Source organism: Maylandia zebra, linkage group LG15 (genome assembly GCF_041146795.1).
Source record: "Maylandia zebra isolate NMK-2024a linkage group LG15, Mzebra_GT3a, whole genome shotgun sequence".
In the NCBI taxonomy this organism is placed as follows: domain Eukaryota; kingdom Metazoa; phylum Chordata; class Actinopteri; order Cichliformes; family Cichlidae; genus Maylandia; species Maylandia zebra.
The window spans coordinates 33782593-33789862 of record NC_135181.1 but is presented as its reverse complement, the minus strand read 5'-3'; the positions used below and the strand labels follow the sequence as shown (position 1 = coordinate 33789862).

Sequence of the window (7270 nt, the reverse complement as noted above, 5' to 3'; positions counted from 1 at the left end):
GTGCTGGAAAAAAACTTAGCGCGAATAGTAAGAAAATTTGTGTTTGGTAGATTATTTCTTTGTTCCAACAATGTTTCTTGGAGATAAATCTTTTACTGCTGGAAAACCTGGTTATTTTCCTTTAAATTGTGCCACATTTGTAGGAAAAATGCATTTCCATCTGCAATCCAATTCGTGGTACTGGAAAACTCTTCACCAATACGGAGTATTGGGAGTTGAAAGGATGGAGTGAATGGAACTCCACTCTTTCCCCCCCAACATATATTGCTTCCATAGGAATTAAGGGGGAAAGGAGGAGCAAGGGAAAGCAAGTAAATTTATGTGACCACATCTATAAAAGCAAAAGTTTGGGAAATTGGTTCATCTGGAGCATCAAACTGTGTTAAGACATTGTCAAAGATATCACCAATGACCTTAGAGAAGAAATTGTTGGGGTTGGGATGCTTTATATTATCATTTCCAAACATGTTGAATCCTGTCATTCTGAAAGATTATTCACAATTCAAGACAGTTGCCAGTCTTCCCAGTGCTGGATATAAACTCACTCTGAGGTCAGTCCATTAAATGCTTCAATGTGCAAAAACACAACAGCTACATACCTTCTCTATAGGCCTCATTTAGCATTTTACATGTTAAAATCAATGACAGTACACTTAGAAATGGAATTTGAATGGTGGGATATGTTGAAACTGCATGTAAATTACCAGAGACTATATCGTCTGACATATAAGGTTTTATTTTCTTGCCTTTGTAAATGGTGCCTTTCTTTACATTGTAAAAGAAAGCATAGCTTTACAGCACCTTGATGCTTCACTTTGGCTGGGAGACAGATGCAAAGGTTGCAAAGACACTTGGCATTTCTCAGAACCACTATTGTAATACACAACTGCTTTGAGCTTTTTTAAATAAAAAAAGGATTACACCCTAAGCCAAACAAGCAGACAATGTTAAAAGCATATTGCTTTTTCACAAAACAGAGAAGTGGGATTGAGAGGAGACCTCAGAGGTGTTTCTGGGTACTTAGCTGTTCAGAAGAGACAAAATGAGCTTTTCATTCCAACTTTGGCACAGTATCTATCAAAGCGAATCTTAAAAGAGGCAGTATAGAGGTTGGGCTTCACTCTGTGCTTTTCACATTTTCCCAAGCGTATACAAAAAAGTCCCACAGTGCTTGTTTTGCTGATGGTTGCACAACTTCAGTGTGGATGTCTAGTGTTTTTTCATGGACATGAAGCATTTAAATTGAGTGCAAGAACTTTTGTTAACTCCTAGACGGGACAAAGACTGCAAAGTAGTAGTATTAGTAGTTTCTTCAGAGATGACGGTGTTCTTTCATGACTCTTGGTAAAAACCATATTTCACCTTTGTCAGCAGTTCATAAAATTACATTACATGATTTCAGTAAATAAATCGTATTTGTTTTTTCCCTTATTTAATAATTGGGGTCACAGTAGCCACCTTCCAAGCTGATGGAATAACAGTTGGCCTAAATGACAAATTAACCAAATTTGTCATTTTTTCAGTTTTATGAAGCAAATACTTAAACCAAAGGTATCTTTAGTTTTTGGAGCTTTTAATACTGTTGCCTTATAATTTGTTAATTAATCGATTCGTGTTGTGTTGTTAATCTCTGGCTGTCTTCCACAGTGTATCTTTTATCCCGTCTTCCTCCCATCTCCCCCAACCGGTCAGATGGCTACCTCTCCCTGAGTCTTCCTTTTAAAAAGGAGTTTTAATAGATAGTATCATTATCAATAGATAAAAGAACCAAAGTTTTTTTTTTAATTTCCATTTTCTAATTTATTTTGTTTCTCACAGAGATACATTTTTGTCAGTCTGCAATATGAGTTTTATTTTATTACATTTGTCTCTATCGCTGATCATCATTCAAGTAGGGCATATAACCCTTTTAGCAGATTATCCCTTTAATGTGGATTCCTCTATTCAATGAAAGACATTTACACTTGTTTAAGTTTTGGTAACAAATACATTCTAAACTCTATTTCTTTCTTTAACTTTTAATTATACATATGGGAGACCAACCAATTTAAAGGAACACAACACATTTTGCCAGTGTTCTTAAGTTTAAAAGCCTCATCTTTAAGTCTTAAATATAGTCCTTTTCAGGGCTGCAGACTGGACACCCAAATAGTTTCTGTTATACTTGGAAGTCTGTTCAAAGTTCACTGTCTGGGGCACAGTAGTAGTTGTTGCATTGTAATGTAATTTATACACTGACAAATCTGCACAGTCAAAAATTAAATAAACAAAGGCACGTAGATGTTTGCATTGACTTTTGTCAAACCATAAAACTTGTCCAGAAGGTATTTCTTCCACAATTTTCACTTGAAGGTGTTGATTTTGTAGCAAAATCTTCTTTGGCACCATTATCAGTTCATGTAAATACAAAATTAGTTTTTTTGTGACAATGATGCTGGTGTTTTAGCAGTTTCCACTTCATGGCAGACTTTAGCCTTGATGCTTCAGTTCAGTTTCCTCTCATCTGCGGGTAACAGTCCGACTCTCCTTTTAGACCTTGACAAAATGGTAACGCATCCAAATAACTTGTACTGTAACTAACTGGCACACACAAGCAAGACCACATATCTCCTATACTAGCATCCTTACAATAGCTGCCAGATTTTAAGATTCTATTATTCATTTTTCAAGGCATTGGACGGATTAGCACCCTCATAACTTTCTGATCTTTTGAACTGGTACACTCTCGCAAGATCATTGAGGTCTGCGGATCAAATGCTCCTAGCTGTCCCGAGGTCCAGGTTAAAGCACAGAGGAGATCGGGCCTTTGCTGTGACTGCTCCTAAACTGTGGAACAAACTGCCCCTTCACATCAGGACCTCCCCAAGACACTTTCAAAACCTGTGTGAAAACCCACTTTTATTCCTTTTCTTCTAAATCAGAATGAGTTTGTACTTTATTTATCGTATTTCTTAATCAAATCTTCACATTTTATACTTTTTTTAAAAATTCATGACTTCCTATGTTTTTATCTCTTTCAATTATTTTGAATGTACAGCACTTTGGTCAACAGTTATTTGACTTTGAGGGTCTGTTTCCTGAGGGGGATGTAGGTAGGGATGAGGAGCAGAGAGAGGTGGTTGGATTGTCAAAGCACATGGGTCATTAAAACAAGGCTGGATGATTGTCATTTTAGCCAGGTGCAGTGGTACAGTACACAGTGAAACAAGATAACATTCCTCCAAGACCATGGTGCTACATATAACAGATAATCAACACAGGACTACATAAAGTGCAAGTGTGCAAAAACTGCAAAAGACAAACCCCAAAACAAAGACAGTGCAACAGCAGGCATAACAGAACGATGCAAAAAAGAGTGTGCAAACATAACAGTACAATAGAACAGTGCAACAATGACAAACTGAGCAAAACACTGAGCATTGTGCAAAAAGTAGCTTGATGTATGAAGGTATGCGTGTGTGTTTCGCAGTCTGGCAGTGAGGGCCCGAATGCTCTGGTACCTCTTTCCAGAAGGCAGCAGGGTGAAGACTGTGTGTGAGGTCTTTCACAACGTTATTGGCTTTGCAGATGCAGCGGGTGCAATAGGTGTCTGTGATGGAGGGAAGAGCGGCTCCAGTGATCTTCTCAGCTGTTCTCACTATTCCTGGTAGGGTAGTGCGATCTGATACAGTGCAGTTACCATACCGGACAGTGATGCAGCTGCTCAGGACACTCTCGATAGTCCCTCTGTAAAAGGTGGTGAGAATGGGTGGTGGGAGATGGGCTTTTCTCGGGTTCCTCGGGAAGTAGAGATGCTGTTGGGACTTCTTAGTTAAGGAGCTGGTGTTAAGGGACCAGGAGAGGTTCTCCACCTGCAGCTACCCCCCACCCAGCTCACCCCCTTTCCTCCTCCAGGAACATGAGGTCAGGAGGAGATTAAGAGCAGTGAACCCCAGGCGAGCTGCCAGCTTTGATGGCATCCCAGCTGCCAGAGATCCTCACCACTCTGTTCAACTTCTCCCTGACTCATGCCACGGTTCCCCCCTGTCTGAAGGCATCCACCAGCATTCTGATTCCCAAAAAGACAGAGCAAATTGGTCCACTTAGGATGCCATCACGATGACCCTTTAGAGAGCGCTGAGCCATCTGGAGAACACAAAGAGCTATGTGAGGATGCTCTTCATGGACTACAGCTCAGTGTTCAACACCATAATATCAGACATCCTCAACACCAAACTGGACCACCTACAGATCCCCCCCCCTCCCCTCCCAAACCCACAACACCAGCGCCCTGGTAAAGAAGGCCCAACAGCAGTTGAACTTATTCCCTGTCCTGAGAAAGAAGAACCGGGACCACAAGCTGCTGTTGGCCTTCTACTGCTCCTCAGTGGAGAGAGTGCCCTCCTACTGCCTGAGTGTTTGGTATTCAAGGGCCACTACAGAGAACAGGAAGGCTGCACAGAGGGTAATTAACACTGCCCAAAAAATCATTAGCTACCCTCTGCCAACCCTGCAGGCTGTCGCCAGATCCTTCTGTCTCAGGAAAACCTGGGCCATTATGGGTGATAATGGCCCGGCCCACCACCTGTTTGACCCACTGCCCTCTGATCGCTCAGGTCAATCAGGTCCCACACCTCGAGACTCGCTAACAGTTTCTTCCTCTGGGCCATTGAGATTGCAAACAAACACAATCACCCACCTCACTAATCTGAACCATGGTCTCACCCTCATCACTCAGGCCACTTTCATACAGACTCTATTCAGACCAACTCTTTTCTTTGCTTTTCCTCCAAGCTATTTGCTCTCCATTGTGTGCCTTTCTATTGTTTTGTACATATTTCTCTAGACTGTATACATCTTTTCTTTTTTGCTATTCATTCCCAATGAATAAATTATATATATGTACCTATACACTGTACCTATATATATACCTATATATCTACCTATACAATAAATTAAATTTAATTAAATTTAATTAAATTAATTTATACTGCACCAAATCACAACAACAGTCAGTAGTCCCTACAATAATACATACAGAGAAAAGACCCCCACAGATTACCAGATGAGCACAGCTTTCCCTGACAGCTGACAATAATTACTGATTAGCTTAAAAACACACATTTTACTTACCAGAAAAGTGTGGTGGAGCCTCGGGTCCTTCTGTCGGTTAGTTCAGTTTACTGCAGAACAACTCATGCTGTCACTTTGAAACAGTCAGCCATGGTTTTGGAAAGTAAACACTGGACCTTCTCTCTTAGTGTCCCGTTCTATCTGCCGTTCTCGAACAGAGAGAGACACACAAGTTTCTCTGTGAATGCCGCTGCCAGTCAAAGCTGTCATGATTACGTTGCACGCAGATTATAGCAAGTTAGTAATTAGAATCAAACTCAAGTAAAACAATACCCCTTGAACACAAATCAACATGATAAGAACTATTAGTAAAGACAGCAAGCATCTTTAGGAGAAATGTGTCTGAGGAGAACATTTTTGTTTTACTTTGACCCAAGTCCCATCCACTAACATGGAGAAGGTGAGGTTTATGATGTATATTGCAGCCAGACCCCAGTGGGTGATAGAAATATTTTGACTTTATTTCTGGGGAGCTGCTGGGTCATCTAAATTTGCTCTTGAGGCAGGATAACTGAAAATGGCATACAAGGGTCAGCGTGAAGGAAAAATAATAACCACAAAAAAATCTTTGGAGGCTGATTTACCATTTGGCAGTAGCAGATTGTCTGGCAGATTCTGGAACACCAACTGGTATTTAAGTATTGGGAATTAATTGGAATCTGATGAGGAACTGGTGTATCTGCCAGCATACTAATGGCCGAGTTCTCCCCCAGAAAGAAGAGAAGAAACAAGAGGAACCTATAGCCAGCTTGTTATCTATGTAGCATGTGTTGTTCTCAATCTCTCTCACACACACAAGTCTCAGCACACATACACACACGCATGTGTGTGCGTTCAGTTAGTAACTCTGCCCCTCCCCTTCCTGCTCAGCACGGACCAATGGCTGTTTGGTGTGAATACATTATGTAGTTGGCCAATTACGTGGGGGGGCATAAGGGAAAGAAAAGAAAAGAAAAGCTTCTCTGACTCTGGCAGGAACTAGATCCCATTTTTAAAAAGCCAGCTCCCAGAGCCAATTGTTCCTGACGGACACATTGCTAACTTACGGACACTATTTCTCTCTTACATGCAGTCAGACAATACAGTGGAAAATAAATTATGTAAAATATATATTCTGGGTTTCCAACCTCTGCAGCTATAGTTTGGCAGTCTTGGTGTTGTTTGTAGAGAGGACATCCTGCAGTGGCTGCTCGTTTCTGTGGATGCTTTTTGCCATGTTCAGAGTCAAATTACTTCTGGTTGGAATGCCTTGTATAAGTGACTGTTTCTTTTGTCCATGTTCAATTTATTGCAGTTCTAATTCTGCACCACTTACTGGAATGTGTTTAAAGTAGCCCAATACTTTCTGCATTTGGCCAGGACATTGTCCCTCTTCTGCAGAGATACTGTGACAGAATGCTGAAGAAAGTGCACAACACAGCTTTTTGATAGGGGACGTGGTCAAACAGCAGTAATTATGTGTCTTGTGCTATCTGTTCCAAGTGTGCTGACTTTTTAAAAAAAATATTGAACTGCTTTGTAACGTGAATGAAATGTTTTCTGCTGATTCAGCAAAACGTCTCTCTCTTCTGTTCTCATTACAGAGCATGTGAATGCAACTCCCACTGTTAACCAATATAATTGTCACAGTGCTGCTGTGTGGTAGGCAGGGAATGGAGCCAAATCCAGGACTTGTGAGACTAAACATAAACTTAAAGGGCAGCTTTATTGCTAGTACACAAGCATTCAAAAATGCAAAATACTCGGGCACAGAAGGAGAGAACAGCGTGAGCAGATATGATGATGATGTGCCAAAGACTTAAATACACATGTAAGGTAAGGGCAGGGTGGAAACACCTAGGGAACACAGCTGAACAGAATCTACAAATGAACTGTTAACATGAAACAGTTTTTAGATATAGAAACTTAGCATAGAGATATGACTAACTTGACACAACTAATCAGGGAGACTAAACAACCACAGAGACAGAACACATCGAAAACCAGGCAGATATTGGGAAACAGAGCAATCACAAAATGGAACTAACAAACCTATAAACAAGAGCAAGACAAGGGCCTAGGGCATGAAATAACAAAACTCAAAATTCATACAGGAACAAATGATCAACAATCAGAAAACTAAAGAGCTGAACGTAAAACAAAACCAAAACAGAACTCA

General features: G+C 40.6%; 1 long non-coding RNA gene across 1 annotated transcript; it reads right to left on the bottom strand.

Moving 5' to 3' along the window:
* Positions 1 to 715: 715 nt before the first annotated feature.
* Positions 716 to 7034, bottom strand: LOC143412711 (uncharacterized). The gene is made up of 2 exons (XR_013093251.1): positions 5113 to 7034; positions 716 to 4125 (listed from the first exon to the last, which is right to left on the bottom strand). It is a non-coding gene; the product is annotated as an uncharacterized LOC143412711 (long non-coding RNA).
* Positions 7035 to 7270: the final 236 nt, after the last annotated feature.